Here is a 7,765-nt window from a genome sequence, read left to right as displayed (position 1 = left end):
GTGTCCCTTACAGGGAAAACTGCCTAAACCCAAGTTCTTCTTCAGCCATGGCTAGAAGGTATATAAGCCTCCTCATCTTTCTTTCTTGATCTGCAGTTGGGGTAGCTCTTCAAGTACCTAGGAAGGCTTGGAGGTGCTTTTCAGGCAGACAGGAGGCTGTCTCGCTCTTGAGCCTGACACTCTCAGGCTCTCGGGTCCACTGGTTCGGTTCAAGGCCATGGACCTGGGTACATCTTCTGGAGCATAGAGGACAAGGACGGATGCCCTATCCAGAAGCATATGCCCAATTCTGTCAATTGTCTTGGTGCTAGGGAATTGGGAAAACTGCAGGTACTTTTTGGTTCCCTGAGGCTTACTTACTCCCTTCTCTCTATACCCCTGAATCCTCCTTCACAGAGGTTACAGGGAAAAGTTGGAATAGCTAGAAGCATCTTAGCAGATTTTGGAAGTTTTGTGATCTATAATTAAGGAGTGCAATCCTGGTCACTCCCTTCTCCCACTCCCTTCCTTAGAGTCAAGAGGGTGTCTGTTGATCCCTCTCATGGGAGAGGAGAGTTTCACCCACCTGGTGAATGGAAGGAGTGGGGAGGGGAAACAGCTGCAGTATGGGCCCCACTGGCTATGGCTTTGGGGCCTGGGGCAACATTTGCCTGGACGCATCACCCAGGTTCAGTATATCCTACTCAAGGTGGGGAGGGTAGCCTCTGAACTTGAGTAAGCATGCTCTTTTAAAGTTGTAGTTTTTATTGTTAATGATGAGACGTTGATTCTTTGTGTAAAGTAATTTGAAAATGCATTTAACAAAAGTGAAGTCACCTGATTAGTAATGGGTTTGTTTCAAGTTTCAAATTGGTGGACTTTTTGTATCAGTCATGTCAAGCAACTTTTCATAATTTGGTTACAACTAAAACAATTTGCCTATGTTGGTTATTGTTTTAATGTGTAAACTTGCCAAAAAAATTTGTTTGGGTTTTCTCTTGCTGACAATTTGCAAGCGTATAGAAATAATGTCTTAATGATTGGCTTTTTACACCAGGACAAATTTAAAGTTTGAGATGTAAATCCTGGAAAAGTTTTTTTCCTAAGCTATGATTAGTGAAACTTACTGTTTGAGTAGGCAAAACTCATAGGATTTTATTTTGAGTTGTCTGATGGATCATAATAATCCATTGATAATCAATAATCCACCATCTAAGAGAAATGCCACAAGCTACTCAGACTTCCCACTACTGGTGGGAAGTCAGCACCTGGAAAAGCTGAGAGGACAATTTTAGCCTCAGTCTAAGATTGGATCCTCCTGGCTCATTTTCCCCATTATGTTTCTTTGAAAAGGAATGTTACTTACCTGGCTATTCCTGAGTCTGACTATGAGGTGGATTTGATACTATATGATTGGAAAACTGAATTATCTGAATCCAAACAGAGCTAAGGATGTTTTACCTTGTCATATCTGGACCCTGCAGTCTTTTCTGTCAGATTTGGGTCTTCCAGACTGCAAGCCATTCATCTACAGTTGGTAGCAAACAGTGGGTACCAGCCAATGTCCCCCCCATCATTCCCTGCATGTAGCCTGTGCTTGGTTCCAGTCAATCTCCTCTTTGGGACACCCTCAAGGCAGGGACAGCTCTATGCCCCTTGCCAGCAGGAAGCAGTTTCAGAAGCTGAGACCTTCGCCCCTTACCCCAAAAGGACTTGGATCCCATTTGTTTGAGGGGGGAATGATGGGGTTGGGTTCTGGACACAGGAAAGCTAAAAACCCTGGACTTTCCTGTGAGGCCAAATCTCTGGATTTCCCCTAAGGCTATAATCCTATCAACTGGCCTTTTGTTAGTGCCTATTCCCAATCTCCCAATTCTATTACCCTTAAGCTAGCCTAGCCCTCCACTGTTTTACCTCTCTATAGCCCCTGGCTACTTCTCACCCTTGACCCTGTCCAGACCCCATTCTTAACCTCCAGGTCACTCCCATCAAGATCCTTCCTAGATCTCTCCCACAATCTTTCTGTATATAAGGTTTATCTTCTCTCCATTAAAATACTCAGATTCTTACAATCTAGTTGAAGGTTCAGATTCCTTAAGAACCTAGCCAATAGCTCACAAATGTTCTGATTCCTTAAGAATCTGGCCAATATGGTGGATCTTGTCACTGGCTGAAAAAAAATATATCAACAAACCACCACAACAACTCTTGTTTGTGTTCCATTATCATTATTACCTCAATCAAAACCTTAAGTAGGTTTTTCGAACTATTCCTTCGAACTATTTCACTAGTATCCTATTTAAGATACCTGGCTCATTTCTCCCACTTTCAGTTTGTCCTCCATTAGGCTTCCTAAGTGATTTTCCCAAAGTGTAAGTCTAAAAATATCATATTCCCTGTAGTCAATCAACTTTTCTTTTCTAGTTCTCTATTACGTTTATGACCAAATATTAACTTCTCTGCTATTTAAAACTCATCATAACTTGATCTTTTCTTTTCTGTCCAATTTTCTTAATTTTTTTTTCCTTTCTACAATTCAACATCATTTTACAGTCCAATCCCACTAACCTGCTTGATTTCCTCTGGCACAATGCTTCATCTCACTTTTCTATTACCTTTGCATTGGCTTCAATTACTTGAATGGAGTTTTCTCTATCCTTTTCCTTGTACAAAAGAAAAGAAAAGAAAATCCAGTCGTCCAAATAAACTGCTCACAATCAAATAAACATGCCAGTGCAGTATATGTAATATTTCATGTCCACACCCCTCTCCATCAGTCCATCAGGCAACAAGCATTTATAAAAACACTCCTGCCTGTTAGGTTCAATGCTAATCATCTGGAGATACAAAAACAATATATGTGTGTGTGTGTGTGTGTGTGTGTATACACACAAAAAACACATATATATACATATATACATATATGTACATTGCAACTGGATGATTTAATGCAAAGTAGGAAAAACTGATTTTTTTAAAATAAATATATAAATATAAATAAAATGTATATATTAACATATACATATATTTTATGTATGTGCATATGCATATATATGAAAATCCCCAACCAAAAGAAAATACTACACAAGATAGGGAAGGAAAGCCATACAAGCAGCCAGCATCGGCAGAAGACTGAGGAAAGGATGGGGAGGTAGCGAGGCAAGGACAGAGGCAGAGGATTAAGTCAGAGGCTATACTTAGTTCTCTCCAGTGGATCTTTAAGCACATAAAGCTGTTGTGTCCCAAGGATGGGGGCCACAGCTCCCATGGGACAGGAAGGCCTTGGATACAACCTGAGGCCCAGCATCATAGCCATCTCCTGGAAGGTGGAGGATGCCATGATGGTGGTGGTGAAAGAGGAGGAGAAGTCAAAATCAAGCAGAGCAGCTGGGGGCAAATAAGGAAATGGCTGGCTCTAGAGACCGTAGGCCTCACTAAGTAGACTGATGACATGGTCAAACCTATGCTTCAAAAAAGTCACCTTAACATTTGAATGGAGCACTTATATCAGAATGGAAAGAGATTTAAGGAAGTGAGACCAGTTAGAAGACTCTTCCCATCATTTAAAGGAGATCATGACTATTTGAAGTAAGATGGAGTTTATGTGAGTGGAGAAAAGGGGAAGTACATGAGAGAAGTTATGAAAGTAGAAACAAGATATGACAATGGAATGTATATGTGTGGTGAGTGAAAGTGAAAAGTCAAATGTAATAGCAAGGTTGTGAGATTGGGAGACTGGGATAGTAGTGACTTTGACTTTGACGAATAAGGGAGTTTAGGAAAGGTTACGTTTTGGGGGGAAAGAGATTGAATTCTGTTTTGAACATATTCCATTTGAGATACCTATATGTCATCTAATTTGATATGCCCAAAAGACAATTGATGATGAGGGAATAAAGCTGAGGAAGAAAAGAGAACTAGTCACATACATTTGGAGATCATCTGTTTAGTGATGATAATTGAAGACTTTCAAGTCAATTGAAATTGCAAATGAAGATAGTATAGAATGTAAAGGAGAAACAGATATAGAAAAGACTTGAGGACAGCCAAGCTTAGTGTCCATGAAGAACTAGTATAGGAGACTGAGAGTGAAGAGACAGATAAGAAGAGAACCAAAGGAGAAGATTGTCAGAAAAGCCTAAGAAGGGAAGATGGAAATTTATGTGATCTTTTCTGGGTAGAAGTTTTGTCATGAAATGTATGCAACTTCAAGGTATTTATTATTCTTTGGTGCAAGGTGGCACTTTAGAAGTCATTGAGTTGAGAGAAACAACTACCCAAGGTATTAATGCCCAAGAAGAAATAGATTGCCATCTACAAACTCCTTTTTAAGGAGGGAGTAATGGTAGCCAAGAAAGATGTCCACATACCAAACCACCCTTAGCTGGAACATAAGAATGTGCCTAAACTCCATGTCATGAAGACCATACAGTCTCTAAAGTCTCATGACTATTTTAAGGAGAAGTTTGCATGAAGGTATGTCTACTAGTACCTCACCAATGAGAACATTCAGTACTTCTGGGATTACTTTAACTTGCCCACTGAGATCGTCCCTGTCACACTTCTCAAAAGTCATGCTGAGACAGCAAGGTCAGGTCTTAAAAATTTGGAGGGTAAGTGACCTTCTGGACTTCCTCAGGGTCAAAATGACAAAGACACATATAGATGAAGTGCTGTTCCCCCTGGTGCTAATGAGGTTGAGATTGGGGCTGGGTTAGTAATAGAATTCAAATTTAGAGGCAGATTTGGTCTTGGACATGGTTAATCTCCTCCATAAAAACTGCAGACATATGTTTCATATTGAATAAAATTTGGGAGGGAAAAGAGAGCTTTAAGTTCAGCATCTAATTTAGCAGATGAGAAAATTGAGGTCCAGAATAGTTAAGTATCTTGCCCAGGGTCATACAGCTAGTAAGTTTCTGCAGCAGGATTTCAGCTCAGGTCATCCTGATTTGAAATACTGTGCTCCATTCAATCAACCACAAAGCTTCCTATTTCTTCCAATGTCATTTTTATAGTCATTTTATGTATTTTTCCTTATATTTACTTCACTGTTTTGTATAAGTTCACATAAATTTTCCGATGCTTCTTTAAATTGGTCATGTGACATTCCTTTAAATTTGATTACCACAATTTCACAACTTATCAGTCATTACCTAATTGATAGGAATTAAAACATTCTATCACAAAAAATTAAAGTTATAAATTTATTGTTTTTTATTGGACATTCCTTTCTATTTTTGATGTCCTTGGAACATATGACTAGCAGTGCAATCACTGGGTCAAAGAATGTGATGTTTTATTCATTTTTAAAACATAATTCCTTCTGGATTTTGAGACAGTTCTGTCTAATCCACAGAATAAAGAAAAGAATATTAGTTTCCTATTCCAACTTCTTTAGTATTGACTATTCTCAGCTTTTGATATCTTTGATGGGAGTTGTATAAGGGATATATTAATATAATTATTTTTATTTACATTTCCTCTTATTATAATTAATGATTTTATTATTGACCTAATAACTTGAATTTCTTCACTTCTGAATGTTTTGTTCATATCTTTTGCATGTACTTATACCTCAGTGGATGTATGAGACCACTGTTTTCTTCTCATCCTTCTACCTCCAGCAGCTCATATCTGAAGTAATATGCTATAGGGAAAGATCACTGGATTTTGAATCAGAAAACATAATTTCAAAGTCTGGCTTTGATATTGTCCAATCTTTGGTAAACAAATTTACCTCTTTGAGTCTCAGCTTCCATATGGGTAAAATGAGGATATTGGGACCAGATGACCTCTAAGTTCCCATCTAGCTCTGATCCTCTGTCTGTGCATCATTAAAACAAAATATCGAGTAAACAATACATTTGAAAATCTCCAATATAAAACAGCAGTGAAATCTCTGCTCAAGTATCTGAACAATTTTACTACATTAAATACTAAAACACATAATTAACTAAGTCACTAGAAAATAAATAATTATACAATCTATGTGTGAGATGAAGGGAAAAACATTAATTTACAGAGAACTAATTTCCTTCTGAGAGCACGATGAAATTGTTGCAGGTGAAATGACTAGGAGGTAAAAGAATCCCTGATAACACCTGAATATTCTTAGAAGGACCTTGCTTGAGTAATAGAGTTAAATATTTTTTATAGAAAAAGATATTAAATGTGTTGTTATTGATTATACCAATTACCCTGTGCTTGTACTCAGGATCTTTTTTTTTTTTTAATTTCAAATCCAGAAAAATATATTTAGAAAATGTAGTAAAACACAGACCAATGATTCTTAACTTTTTTTTTCCCCATGAACTCCTATGGCAGTCTGGCAAAGCCTATGGGTTGACCCATTTTCCACATATTACTTTTAAGTGGAAAAGCAAAATATGTGATATTTTTAAAAATTATATTAAAATACACTTCCCAAAACACATACACACAAACATGCATTCTTAGGACCAAGGTTATGCATCCCTGGGCTAGACCTCATGTTGTCAGGGGGAAAATACAGGAAAATATATTACTTAGCAATATGATACAGATCATTAAAAAATAAACCCTTTCCTAATGAGATGTTGTGCATGAATAGATCATAACAACTCATAGATTATAAAGATGGGTGAGGAAGTAGTAAAGGAGAAACAGAAGATATAATCTGATGGATAGAAGCAGAGCAAGGAGAGAGCAGAGTCATAGAAGCCCAAAGAAGAGAAAGTATCTAGAAGAGGTGAAGTGGGGCACCAATGTGACAGGCCAGAGGTTGAAGAGGTCAAGGACCATGGAGCCAGAGAAAATGCCATCAAAGTTAGGTAGTAAGAGATCTGGTATAGAGAATTTTTCATAGAGTGATAAAGTAGGAATATCAATCTTTGTGATGTTCCTGTGTGGTGTAGAATTTGGGGCCCAGAAGGGCCTTAGGACATCACAAGCTAGAGTAAGGAATATATTAAAACCCAGTTGTCTTATCTCCCAGTTCACTGTTTATTCAAGTATAAAGTACTTCATTAGAATATATATGCATATATACATATACATATATACTATATATATTATGCATATATATATACATGACACACATATGCATATATACATGACACATACATATTATACATATACATGTACTATATATAGCTACATATAATGTGCGACACTATAATATTTTCTCTATGAATACATGTATATTCTTAAAATTAAAAAAAGTGTTCTATCCACAGTGAATATGATCTTTACAGTTTTAATTTTCAGCAATGATTTATCTGACCATTTAAAACTTGTACTATTTCACTCTTTGAAGTACCTGGGATTTCATTATCATGCTGATTGTTATTCCTGATGTTTCAACACTTGTTATAGTCTAAAAATATTACCACCTAGTAGCCAATCCTTCTAAGAATAAGACTTTATATATTTAACTTATCTCATTCAAAAATGAAAGCATATCAGGCTTTCATTCATTCTTTTCAGCTTGGTATATTGATCAAAACTCCAAATAAAATTGGAATGTGCTATTCATATGAATGAAGGGTCTTTCCCACATTGTGTGATTTGTCTTATGTTCCCTGAAGCCATATTTCAATCTTGGAATGTTCTCTCTTATCTTCATTGCTGATTAGAATTTCCTTAATTACTTCAAGATTAACCTCACACCCCATCTTCTCCATGAAGCATTTTCTGATTGCTCCAGTGTTTAGAGATCAATGGCTTCCTTTCCCAAACAACCTTTGGATTTATTTGTTCTGCATATATATACGTGTTTGTTTACATACATATATGTGTATATATT

The 7,765-nt window shown here is 37.1% G+C and overlaps 1 pseudogene; it reads left to right on the top strand.

Moving 5' to 3' along the window:
* Positions 1–541: 541 nt before the first annotated feature.
* Positions 542–4,756, top strand: LOC114026304 (annotated as a pseudogene).
* The last annotated feature ends 3,009 nt before the right edge of the window (positions 4,757–7,765 follow it).

This window comes from Vombatus ursinus, unplaced genomic scaffold (genome assembly GCF_900497805.2).
Source record: "Vombatus ursinus unplaced genomic scaffold, bare-nosed wombat genome assembly UNPS02014837.1, whole genome shotgun sequence".
In the NCBI taxonomy this organism is placed as follows: Eukaryota; Metazoa; Chordata; class Mammalia; order Diprotodontia; family Vombatidae; genus Vombatus; species Vombatus ursinus.
This window is presented reverse-complemented; position numbering and strand designations above follow the sequence as displayed.